General features: G+C 40.9%; 1 pseudogene; it reads left to right on the forward strand.

Moving 5' to 3' along the window:
• Nucleotides 1-2422: 2422 nt before the first annotated feature.
• On the forward strand, nucleotides 2423-11124 carry LOC137353577 (ferritin heavy chain B-like; annotated as a pseudogene).
• Nucleotides 11125-11707: the final 583 nt, after the last annotated feature.

An 11707-nucleotide genomic window follows, 5' to 3' on the forward strand; every position in this document is an offset into this window, starting at 1 on the left:
TATATAGAAATAAAAGTATTTATCATGGATCTGATCTTTGTATAATTCAATAGTTGATTTGATTCTTCAGATCATTATGCATAGTTACATACTGATTCCATTTAAACCTTTCCCTCTCCCTGGCCAGCCTCCCAAATTTGGTTCAATGCCTTCCGAGGATAACTTACTCACATCTCCCAATTTTCATCGAGAAGCTTGTAGAGGATATCTGAAATATGCAGTTTCTGCTACAGAAGTGTTCTTGCTGCTGTAGGTGAAGTAGCATGAACTTGTGGAATATGGGGAAAGGATACTCAATTTCTACCTGCATATGATCTTTTTGTCCACTTATTATAGACAAGAATTAACCACCTTTAATCTGCCATTTGATTAACTAATATCTGTACCCCTAATTCACCTAAAGGTTATGTTTACCAATGTCTAGCCTCAGTACAGGGAGATGCTTGGGTGAGGTAGTAGGAGACCCCTACGAGTTGACCTCCTAAATCTTCCCTCATAATAGTCTTGCACGTTGCAGAAAGTGCACTGCGACTTTACAGGTCTTAAATTCCATGGGGATTGTGCTCCATCTCTCCAGCGTTATGTGGAGCAACAATGATCACTTTAAAGCTTCTCCATTTTCTATTTTCCTAATTTGCTGGTTAGGTTGCAGAGTCAGTGTGGATCACTTTCCATCTATTGTGGTCAAGATTGGTATCCCTGACTTGGTCTGGACCCACCTGGCCGTACATCAATTTTCCAAGCCATCTTAATTTGGATCTAACTGTGCAAAATGGAATTTCCATTAACAAACTCATACAATTACATTATGAATTGCTGACTCTGAACAGATTCAGTTTGAGGAAAGCCAATATCAAATACATCACGGACATGGTTCAACACAAGAGGTAAGGAAAAATGGAAGCCTGTGCAATTGGAGGAAATCTTTATTTATGGGTGGAGATTTGGTTTTGAGGTGGGAGACAGAGTAGGGATAATGGGTATGTACTCCAAACTATGGCTCGTCATCCTTTCCTGGGATCTATACTGTGGCTTCAGCTTTTCATTATATTTATAAATGATATCGGTGAAGGAATAGAGTGCAGGATATGCAGGTTTTCTGATGCCACTATGTTGGGTGGCACAGTTAGTAGTGTAAATTGGAGCAGGAATTTGCAAAGGGACATTGATAGAGTAAGTGAGTGTGAAAAATTATGAATGATGGAGTTTAATTTGAAGTCAAGGTTCCATGTACAGAAATTAATAAAAACATTGAAAAAACAAAATCAATGTTCATCTCTCACGAGGGCTGAAAATCAAAGTGGTGGAGGTTATGTTACAGTTGTATAAAGCTCGGGGTTAACCACATTTGAAGTACTGTGTTTTTTTTTAAGAGATACAGCACTGAAACAGGCCCTTCGGCCAACCGAGTCTGTGCTGACCATCAACCACCCATTTATACTAATCCTACACTAATCCCATATTCCTACCCCATCCCCACCTGTCCATACATTTCCCGACCACCTACCTACACTAGGGGCAATTTACAATGGCCAATTTACCTACCAACCTGCAAGTCTTTTGGCTGTGGGAGGAAACCCACGCAGACACAGGGAGAAGTTGCAAGCTCCACACAGGCAGTACCCAGAATTGAACCCGGGTCGCTGGAGCTGTGAGGCTGCAGTGCTAACCACTGCGCCACTGTGCCGCCCTAATAGTTCATTTCAATCTATTGGCCTTGGTGGGGGCACAGCACAGATTCACCAGAATGATACTCAGGCTAAATGATAAGGTCACTTTGCACTGACTAGTCTGTATTCCTTCGTGTATTGAAGATTAAGTGATGATTATAATTGAGCTGTTGAAGATAATTAATGGGTTTAATAACGTAGATAGAGAGAAACTATTTTCTCTGGGACAGGGCTTCATCTTCAGATTAGGCAATTCAGGGATGATATTAGGAAGCATTTCATCATAACACGGGAAAATAGAAATCCGGACCTCTCTTCCCCAAAATGGATCAAGTCAACATTCAAAACTGATGTTAGGTTTTTGTGAGTTAAGGTCATGAAATCATGAACCAAGGCAGGGAAATGGCATTAAGACACAGAGCAGCCATGATCTAATTGAATGGTGGAACAGACTTGAATTGGCCTCCTCCTGTTCCTTTGTTCCAATCACAGAATAATCTTGTAAACCAACCTGCATTCCACATCCCTGATTGGCTCTGGGTATCTCACCCCACCCACTGCTCCTTAATTGGTGTCTTGAGACATGAACGATTCCTGACTGGCTATCAGGGATTGTCAATCATCATTGGTGATGTCATTCCCTGTTTGAATACAGGCTGATCCAGTTGCATAAATACAAGAGCTTGTGAGGGAAGTGGTTAGATTGCTGTTGTTGTGTTTGAATTTAACTTCTGCCAATATTAGAAGTGAAAATGGCTTCCCAAGTGCGTCAGAACTACCACAAGGACTGTGAGGATGCTGTTAACAAGCAGGTTAACCTGGAACTCTATTCCTCCTATGTTTACCTGTCCATGGTGAGTTTTGTATTTTTTGGGGTCCTAATTCAAAATTCAGGCTGTGACTTCATTGTATGCTGTTGTTTAATGAATTGGCTTTAGGATGTATCTCAATAGCCCTCCCTGGACTTAATCCAGTGGATTATATTTAATAGTAATTCTGTAGAAGGTCTCATTAACAGACTGCTCCCGGCTCTGTAGTTGTCTTATTCGGAGATATTTTATACCTGAAACCAGCTCCATGGTTCCATGAAGCTTGTAATTGAGGATTCATCTTGAAGTATTAACTTGGTCAAATTTGTAACTTGGATGAAAACAATTAACTTTAATTGGGTGTCTAGTGAGTGAAACATGGAATGGTTTTTCCCAGTTTTCTCTTTTTCCTAATTGAGTGAAATTCTTTGAATCCTCTCTGTCGTGGAACCTGGATCTTGGTACTTGATCGTGCCAAAATGTTAAACTGCTGAATGTGGAAGGTTTTACTTTTTTTTTTTTAAATCCCTGATATTGAACCTGAATTGATGAAGTGGGGAGGGAGGGAAGAATGTCCCACTGAAATTTGAGCTTTCAACCTGCACTTGGACCTCTAATAGATTCTACCAAAAAATATCATGGATCCCTCTTGTCTAATTTTAGCCACTTGCCTTGTTTCTACTTCACGAGGAGGGACTTTCAACCTTTTCAGAAAAGATTCATGAAGCCAATTGTGCTTTGTGTAAGAATCATACTTTCTCCCTTAAACTGTAAATGCTTTCAAAAGCAAGGTATTGAAGCCATGAATGGGTATTTCATCTACTATGATGCAGCCACCATTTTTGATGTGACCATGGAGGGAATTTTGGATCTGACCTGGCTTTCTTCAATTTTTTTTTTTTGTCTCTACCTACAGTCCTATTACTTTGACCGGGATGATGTTGACCTGCGTCACTTTGCTGAGTTCTTCAAGGAGCATTCACATGAGGAACAAGAGCACGCTGAGAAACTGATGAAATTCCAGAATAAACGTGGAGGCTGAATCATCTTGGAGGACATCAAGGTTGGATTCAATGCATGTGTGGCCTCCTGTCTGTAAACTGATGCTTTAGAAAGTATTTGAAAGAATTGATTCCATGGTTTACTGCAGTAATTGTATACATTTGTGACCCACTAGTTGCTTTTCCCCATTGTTCACCTTCTACTTTCTCATGTGTTTTTGTTTTAATCCATTGTAAGTGAACTGTCTGACTTTCCTCTTCAGAAGCCAGAGCAGGATGAGTGGAGCAATGGTCTGGAGGCAATGCAGAGAGCTCTGCAGATGGAGAAGGATGTGAACCAGAGTCTGCTGGATCTGCACAAACTCTCCACTGGCAACACTGACCCTCATGTAAGTTCCTAACATTGCAATTTTTCATGCACTGGTGATATTGGAATCTGCCCTTCACTCTACATTGGTAAACTTCTGTGTCAGTTTGTTTCTCGTTTTTAAATTTTTGTTTTTATGCCAAGAAGCCATCTACGCTGTAGACCTGGATCATTAAACTGTTCCCAAGGCACTTTGTATCTGCAGCATCAAAATGTTTCTTGTGCAGTCCATTCCCTGTTTATTAAAATTGGTTTGCCATTTTTGGGTAATTCTGCTCTTGTCTGATTAAATGTGCCCATGTCACACTGTCCCAATTCCAAACAAGTGTAATTTCTCTTCTGGAGAAGATCCTCATTAAACATCTGTTTGGCATTTTCTATTTCATGTTCTAGTTGTGTGACTTCCTGGAGACTCACTACTTAGATGAACAAGTGAAGATGATCAAGAAGCTAGGAGATCACATCACCAACCTGAAGAGACTGGGAGCCCCTGACAATGTCATGGGAGAGTACCTGTTTGACAAGCTCACCGAGTTGATTAGCGTTATAGAACCATAGTTCTGTAATATTGGTAGAAATAAAATGTGATCCATTTCTGGTTATTATGTAGATTTCTCATTTCTTGCTGTCTGTGGAAATAAAAGTATTTATCATGGAGTGATCTTTGTTTTTCTTTGTATAGATAAGTAACTCATTTCATTATTCAGATTACCAAGATACCTAGCTGTTTAATATCTGGTTCCACTGCAACTTTACCATGCCTTTTGAGTTTTGCCCTCCTACGTCCAGCTTCTGAGAACTGATTGAATGTCTGCTTTGGCCAGTTTGCTCACATCTTCCAATTTCAGTGAGAAACTTGTAGGGAATATCTGAAATATGCAGTTTTTATCACAAAGTTAGTTTCTTACAGCTGCAGATGCAATGGTGTGCAACATGAGGAAGGGATGCTGAATTTGGTTTTGATCCCTGTTCTCATTGGACCACAGGGCAATGCAGAGAGTTTTGGTAGAGATGTGAAGATGCTGCCAGGTGCACAAAGGAAGATCTATTCCGGTTAACTGATTGTATGTCCCAAGTACTTGTACTCTTAGGGGGTTTGGGCAAGAGATGAAGGAGTAGCTGAGGCGAACCTTTTTTTATATATACAGCCAGTGTTAATAAACTGGACCTTCCATAAGTGTAGCCAAAAAATGACAAAAAAAGGAAATTGGATGAGCATATGGAGGCAAAAAAACGTGTAGGTGTAAGAGTAGGGGAATGGGACTGAATGCATTGTACTGGTCACCAGAGCCTCCGTTGACTGAATGGCCTCCTGTGTCATAAATGACTGATACTATTCATTATAAAATATTCACCATCTTAATCTGCCTCGTGGCCAGGTTGTCATTTGTTCAACCATTACTTGCACCCCTATTCACCAGGAGCCATTCTTACGAATGTCTGGGATGAGTGAGTGCAGAAATACTTGGGTCAGGTAGTTATAACACTCTAGGTCAGGTTATAATTTTCCCTCGCAATCAAGTCTCAATAGACTTCAGTTTTGCAGAAGCAACAACACAGGACTTTACAACTCCTAAATTCCATGGGGCTTGACCTCCATGTTGCACTTAGACGGAGCAACAGAGTTCTGTTCGAAGCTCTCCACTTTTCATTTCCCCAACATGTCAGTTGGTTTGCAGATGTGCTGTGGAATGTTTCGGGTTGGACAATCTCTTTCAATATATTGTGGTTAGCATTGTTAGAATAGATTCATTCTACACCCATCAAGCGCAGTGTCAATTCTCCAAGAGATGGATCTGATTGTGCTCAACACAAAATGAAGTTCCATTTGCAGACTGCTGCAATTATGTTGACAAACTCTGAATCTGAGAACAGATTCGATCAGGTTCACTTTGAGAAAACTTAAAGAAGCCAACATCAAATACATCATTGACAAGGTTCAACAGGGGCTGAAAATGGAAGCCTGTGAAATTGGAGGAAACCCTTAACATATTTGGAGATTTGGTTTTGAGGTAGGAGACAGAGAGTAGGGATAATGGCTATGTACTCCAAGCTATGGCTCATCATCCCTTCCAGGGATCTATACTGGGGCCTCAGCTTTTTGTTATATTTATATAAGGGAAAGAGTAGAGACCAAAGCGGAAATCTGTGTGTGGTGCCAGAGGACGTCAGTGAGGTTTTAAATGATTACTTTTCATCTGTGTTCACTATGGAGAAGGACGATGTAGGTGCAGGGAGGGGGATTGTGATATACTTGAACAAATTAGCATTGAAAGGGACGAAGTATTAACTGTTTAAGCAGGCTTCAAAGTGGTTAAATCCCCAGGCCCCGATGAAATGTATCCCAGGCTGTTATGTGAGGCAAGAGAGGTGATAGCAAGAGCTCTGACACAAATTTCCAAATACTCTCTGGCCACAGGAGAGCTGCCAATGGACTGGAGGACAGCGAATGTGGTACGATTATTCAAGAAGGGTAGCAGGGATAAACCAGGTGAGTCTAACATCAGTGGTAGGGAAAAAGTTCTGAGGGACAGGATTAATCAAGAATAGTCAGCACAGCTTTGTCAGGAGGAGATCATGGCTAACTAACTTGATTGAATTTTTCGAGGAGGTGACTAGATGTGTAGATGAGGGTAAAGCAGTTGATGTAGTCTACATGGACTTCAGTAAGGCTTTTGATAAGGTCCCGAATGGGAGATTGGTTAAGAAGGTAAGAGCCCATGGGATCCAGGGCAATTTGGGAAATTGGATCCAAAATTGGCTTAGTAGCAGGAGGTAGAGGGTGATGGTTGAGGGTTGTTTTTGCAATTGGAAGCCTGTGACCAGTGGTGTACCGCAGGGATTGGTGCTGGGACCCTTACTGTTTGTAGTGTACATTAATGATTTAGATGTGAATACAGGAGGTATGATCAGTAAGTTCACAGATGACACGAATATTGGTGGTGTCATAAAGAGTGAGAAGAAAAGCCTTAGATTACAGGATGGGCTGGTAAGATGGGCAGAGCAGTGGCAAATGGAGATTAATCCTGAGAAGTGTAAGGTGATGCATTTTGGGAGGACTAACAAGGCAAGGGAATATACAATAGATGGTCGGACCCAAGGAAGTACAGAGGGTCAGAGGGACCTTGGTGGACTTGTCCATAGATCACTAAAGGCAGCAGCACAGTTAGATAAGGTGGTTAGGAAGGCATATGGGATTCTTGCCTTAATTAGCCAAGGCATAGAGTATAAGAACAGTGATGGAGCTTCATAAAACACTATTTAGGCCAGAGCTGGAGTACTGTGTACAGTTCGAGTTGCCACACTAAAGGAAGGACTTGGTTGCACTGGAGAGGATGCAGAGCGTGTTGCCTGGGCAGGAACATTTCAGCTATGAAGAGAGACTGGATAGGCTAGTGTTGTTTTCCTTAGAGCAGAGAAGACTGAAGGGGGACCTGATAGAGGTATACAAAATTATGAGGGGCATAGATAGATAGGAAAAAACTTTTTTCCCATAGCAGAACAGCAGAAGGGCGGCACAGTGGCGCAGTGGTTAGCACTGCAGCCTCACAGCTGCAGGGACCCGGGTTCGATTCTGGGTACTGCCTGTGTGGAGTTTGCAAGTTCTCCCTGTGTCTGCGTGGGTTTTCTCTGGGTGCTCCGGTTTCCTCCCACAAGCCAAAGACTTGCAGGTTGGTAGGTAAATTGGCCATTATAAATTGTCACTAGTCTTGGTAGGTGGTAGGGAAATATAGGGACAGGTGGGGATGTTTGGTAGGAATATGGGATTAGTGTAGGATTAGTATAAATGGGTGGTTGATGGTCGGCACAGACTCGGTGGGCCGAAGGGCCTGTTTCAGTGCTGTATCTCTAATCTAATCTAAGAGGTGTCAATAACCAGGGGGCATAAATTTAAGGTAAGGGTAGGAGGTTTCGAGAGGATTTTAGGAAATATTTTTTCACCCAGAGGGTGGTTGGAATCTGGAACACATTGCCTGAAGGGGTGGTAGAGGCAGGAACCCTCACAACATTTAAGAAGTATTTAGATGAGCACTTGAAACGCCATAGCATACAGGGCTATGGGCCAAGTGCCAGAAAATGGGATTAGAATAGATAGGTGTTTGATGGCCGGCACAGACACAATGGGTTGAAGGGCCTGTTTCTGTGCTGTATAACTATAAATGATTAGATTAGATTAGATTAGAGATACAGCACTGAAACAGATGATATAGATATAGATGAAAGGATAGAGTGCTGTATATCCAAGTTTGCTGCTGACACTAAGTTAGGTAGCACAGTAAGCAGTGTAAATTGGATCAGGAATTTGCAAAGGGACATTGATAGATTAAGTGAGTGAGCAAAACTGTGATTGATGGAGTTCAATGTGAAATTACTAAATTACTAACAACTAATGGACACTTACATAAATGTATTAATAAGTCTACTAGAAATTTAGTCTTCATTTCAAGGGGGCTGGATTACAAAGGGGTGGAGGTTAAGCTATATTTGTATAAAGTTCTGGTTAGACTACATCTGGAGTACTGTGTTCAGCTCTGATATATTGGCCTTGGAGGGAGTGCAGCACAGATTCACCAGAATGATACCAGGGATTACAGGGTTAAATTACTTGTACAGTTTGCATAGAAGAGTCTTGTATCCCCTCGAGTATAGATGATTAAAGAATGATTATGAAGCAATATGGATCCAATGCAGTCAAATGGCCTTAAGAGACAAACCATGATCTAATTGAATGGTGGAACAGGCTTGAGGGGCTGATTGGCCTCCTCCTGTTCCTATGTTCCAATCACAGTATCATCATCCAAACCTGCCTGTATTCCACAGCTCTCATTGTCCCTGGGTCCAACCCCCACAGCCCATTCGACACTGTCAATTGGTGCCTGATTCCTGAATGATTCATGAACTATTCCTGAATGGCTACCTGGAATTGTCAATCATCAATAATGACGTAATTCCCCTGCTTGAATGCAGGGTGGCCCACTAGTATAAATACAAGAGATTGTGTAGGAAGTAGTTAGATTGCTGTTGTTTAATTTTTTAGCTATTATTAAAGATTATGATGGCCTCTCAAGTGCGTCAGAACTACCACAAGGACTGTGAAGATGCTGTTAACAAGCAAATCAACCTGGAGCTCTATTCCTCCTATGTTTATATTTCCATGGTGTGTATTGTTTTCTTGGGGTCCTATTTCAAAGTTAAGACTGGAATTTCAATACATTTTGAGTAGCTAGAATTTCTCTAGGTCCAACAATTGGGTTTATAATCTATCTCTGTAGTTTTCCCTTGATTTAAATCAGTGAACACTCTTGAGACAGGGACTTTATTCCTTGCTCTATAATATTTGAAAATAACTCCAAGGTTCCATGTGGTTTCCAATAGAGGATTCATGTTGAAGATGTATAAACCTATTCAACTTTGCCAACTTGGATGGCAACAATTAAGTTTAGTGACTAGTTAGTGGAACACTGTCTGACTAGTTCTGGTCTGTCTTTCCCCTTTTGTAAATGAGTAAATCCTGTGGTGCTGAACTCTTTTGTTTGAGTAATGATTTTGTATGAAGCAGTAATCTAAAAGTCTTATTCTACTGAATGAAACTTTTCAATCACTTGTATCTTCATTGGGGGACAAAGGATGTCCTATTGTTAAATGTAGTTTAAATGCTGAAATGAAACTTGAATCCAAATAGTATTACTGCTTTTAATAATGTCACTGGGAGGAGCATTTGAACATATTAACTATTTTACAATATTAGCTTGAAAATCCAAGCCCCTTAATTGAAAAATAATCTTTTGAGATAAAGAATGAGTGATTTACCATTATGTTGCTACCATTTTTAACATGGCCATGAATGAGATTTGGGTCTGACCTCTCCCTTTCCATTTTTGCCTCTACCTGCAGTCCTATTACTTTGACCGGGATGATGTTGCCCTGCATCGCTTTGCTGAGTTCTTTAAGGAGCAGTCACATGAGGAAAAGGAGCATGCTAAGAAACTGATGAAATTCCAGAATAAACGTGGAGGCCGAATCATCTTGGCAGACATCAAGGTTGGGATCTTATCTTCATGGAATTCATGATCTAACTTGGATACTTTCAGGCTATGTTCCTTATTCTAATGTCAGTACTCAACCTAGATATTAATGAGTAAAATTTCTAGTGTTGGTGAGTTGGTATGACTGACCTTTGTCTCCTATATTTATAAAATCAATAAATGGATTTTCAGAAGGAACAATGTCTGCTTTGTCAACTATTTCATGAAACATACAGTGCTTCACTAGGTTACAGTCTTGAGAATGTGGGCCACAGCTGCAGATGTCCCTTGGATGTAGTTGAGGATTATCAAGGAGAAAAAGAAAGTTTAGCGTAATTGGGATTAGAGCTTTGGCCAAAAATGGCAGTGCAGAGGCAATGAACTGATCCAGTGTCCTGTAATGGTCTGTCAACCCAGTGATTAAACCCTCATAGTATTGGGGTGCACAGATTGCCTTTGCTGCTAACATTGACCTTGAGCATAACATCCCTTGGACTTTGCACTCTCACTAACAGGACCACTATTTTGTTCCAGAAGCCAGAGCAGGATGAGTGGAGCAATGGCCTGGAGGCAATGCAGAGAGCTCTGCAGATGGAGAAGGATGTGAACCAGAGTCTGCTGGATCTGCACAAACTCTCCACTGGCATCACTGACCCTCATGTAAGTTGATATTGGAATGAGTTTTCAGATGGATTGAATGTGATAATTGGAATCTGCCTTTAACTCTGGTAGCATTCCATATGTTTTTGGGCCTTTTTTATAATAAAAAAAAAGGCATTCACACTGTTTATCTGGATCACCAAACTGTTCACAAGGTACTTGGTTTCTCTGGCATCAATCTTTTGTAATCACTCCGTGTAATGGATTTGACTTACCATATTCTGGGTAAATTTTGGTCTTGTTTGGCTGAATTTACTCACAGAATAGAATGACTTCCTTCTGTGCTGACCACTTGGCCTGCTGCCTGTGCTTGTTCTCTAGAGCAAGTCTTGCTCCCATGTACAGTACTTGCACCATTATCCTAGTGCAAATAAAAAATCTTATCGCATGAAGATTCTTGCATTTTTTAAAGCTAACTATACTTGCCTGTTTCTCATGTTCTAGTTGTGTGACTTCCTGGAGTCTCACTACTTGGATGAGCAAGTGAAGATGATCAAGAAGCTTGGAGATCACATCACCAACCTGAAGAGACTGGGAGCCCCTGACAATGGCATGGGAGAGTACCTGTTTGACAAACACACGCTGAGTTGATTAGCATTCTAGATTCATTAGTTCTGTAATATTGGTAGAAATAAAATGTGATCCATTTCTCCATTAGTATGTAATAGTCATTTCTTGCTGTATGTGGAAATAAAAGTATTTATGGACTGAATTTGTTTTTCTTTGTATAGATAAGTAACTCATTTCATTACTCTGATCACCAAGATACCTTGCTGTCTAATATCTAATTCCACTGAAACTTTACCATGCCTTTTTGAGTTTTGACCTCCTGCATCCAGCTTCTGCGAAGTGATTCAATGTCTGCTTAGGATAGTTTGCTCACATCTTCCAATTTTCAGTGAGAAACCTGTAGGGAATGTCTGAAATATGCAAGTTTTTCTGCAAAAGTAGTTTCTTGCATCTGCAGCTGATATGTCATGCAGTTGTGTGACATAAGGAAGGGATGTTGAATTTGGTTTTGACCCCTGTTCTCATTGGAGCGAAGGGCAATGCAGAGAGATTTGATAGAGATGGGACCATGTTGACCAAGGAAGATCTAATCCTGTTAGCTGATAACACAAGTACTCACCAACGCAGCCTTGGGGGGTTTGGGCAAGTGATGTAGGAGTATCTG

Source organism: Heterodontus francisci, chromosome 41 (assembly GCF_036365525.1).
Source record: "Heterodontus francisci isolate sHetFra1 chromosome 41, sHetFra1.hap1, whole genome shotgun sequence".
Classification (NCBI taxonomy): Eukaryota; Metazoa; Chordata; class Chondrichthyes; order Heterodontiformes; family Heterodontidae; genus Heterodontus; species Heterodontus francisci.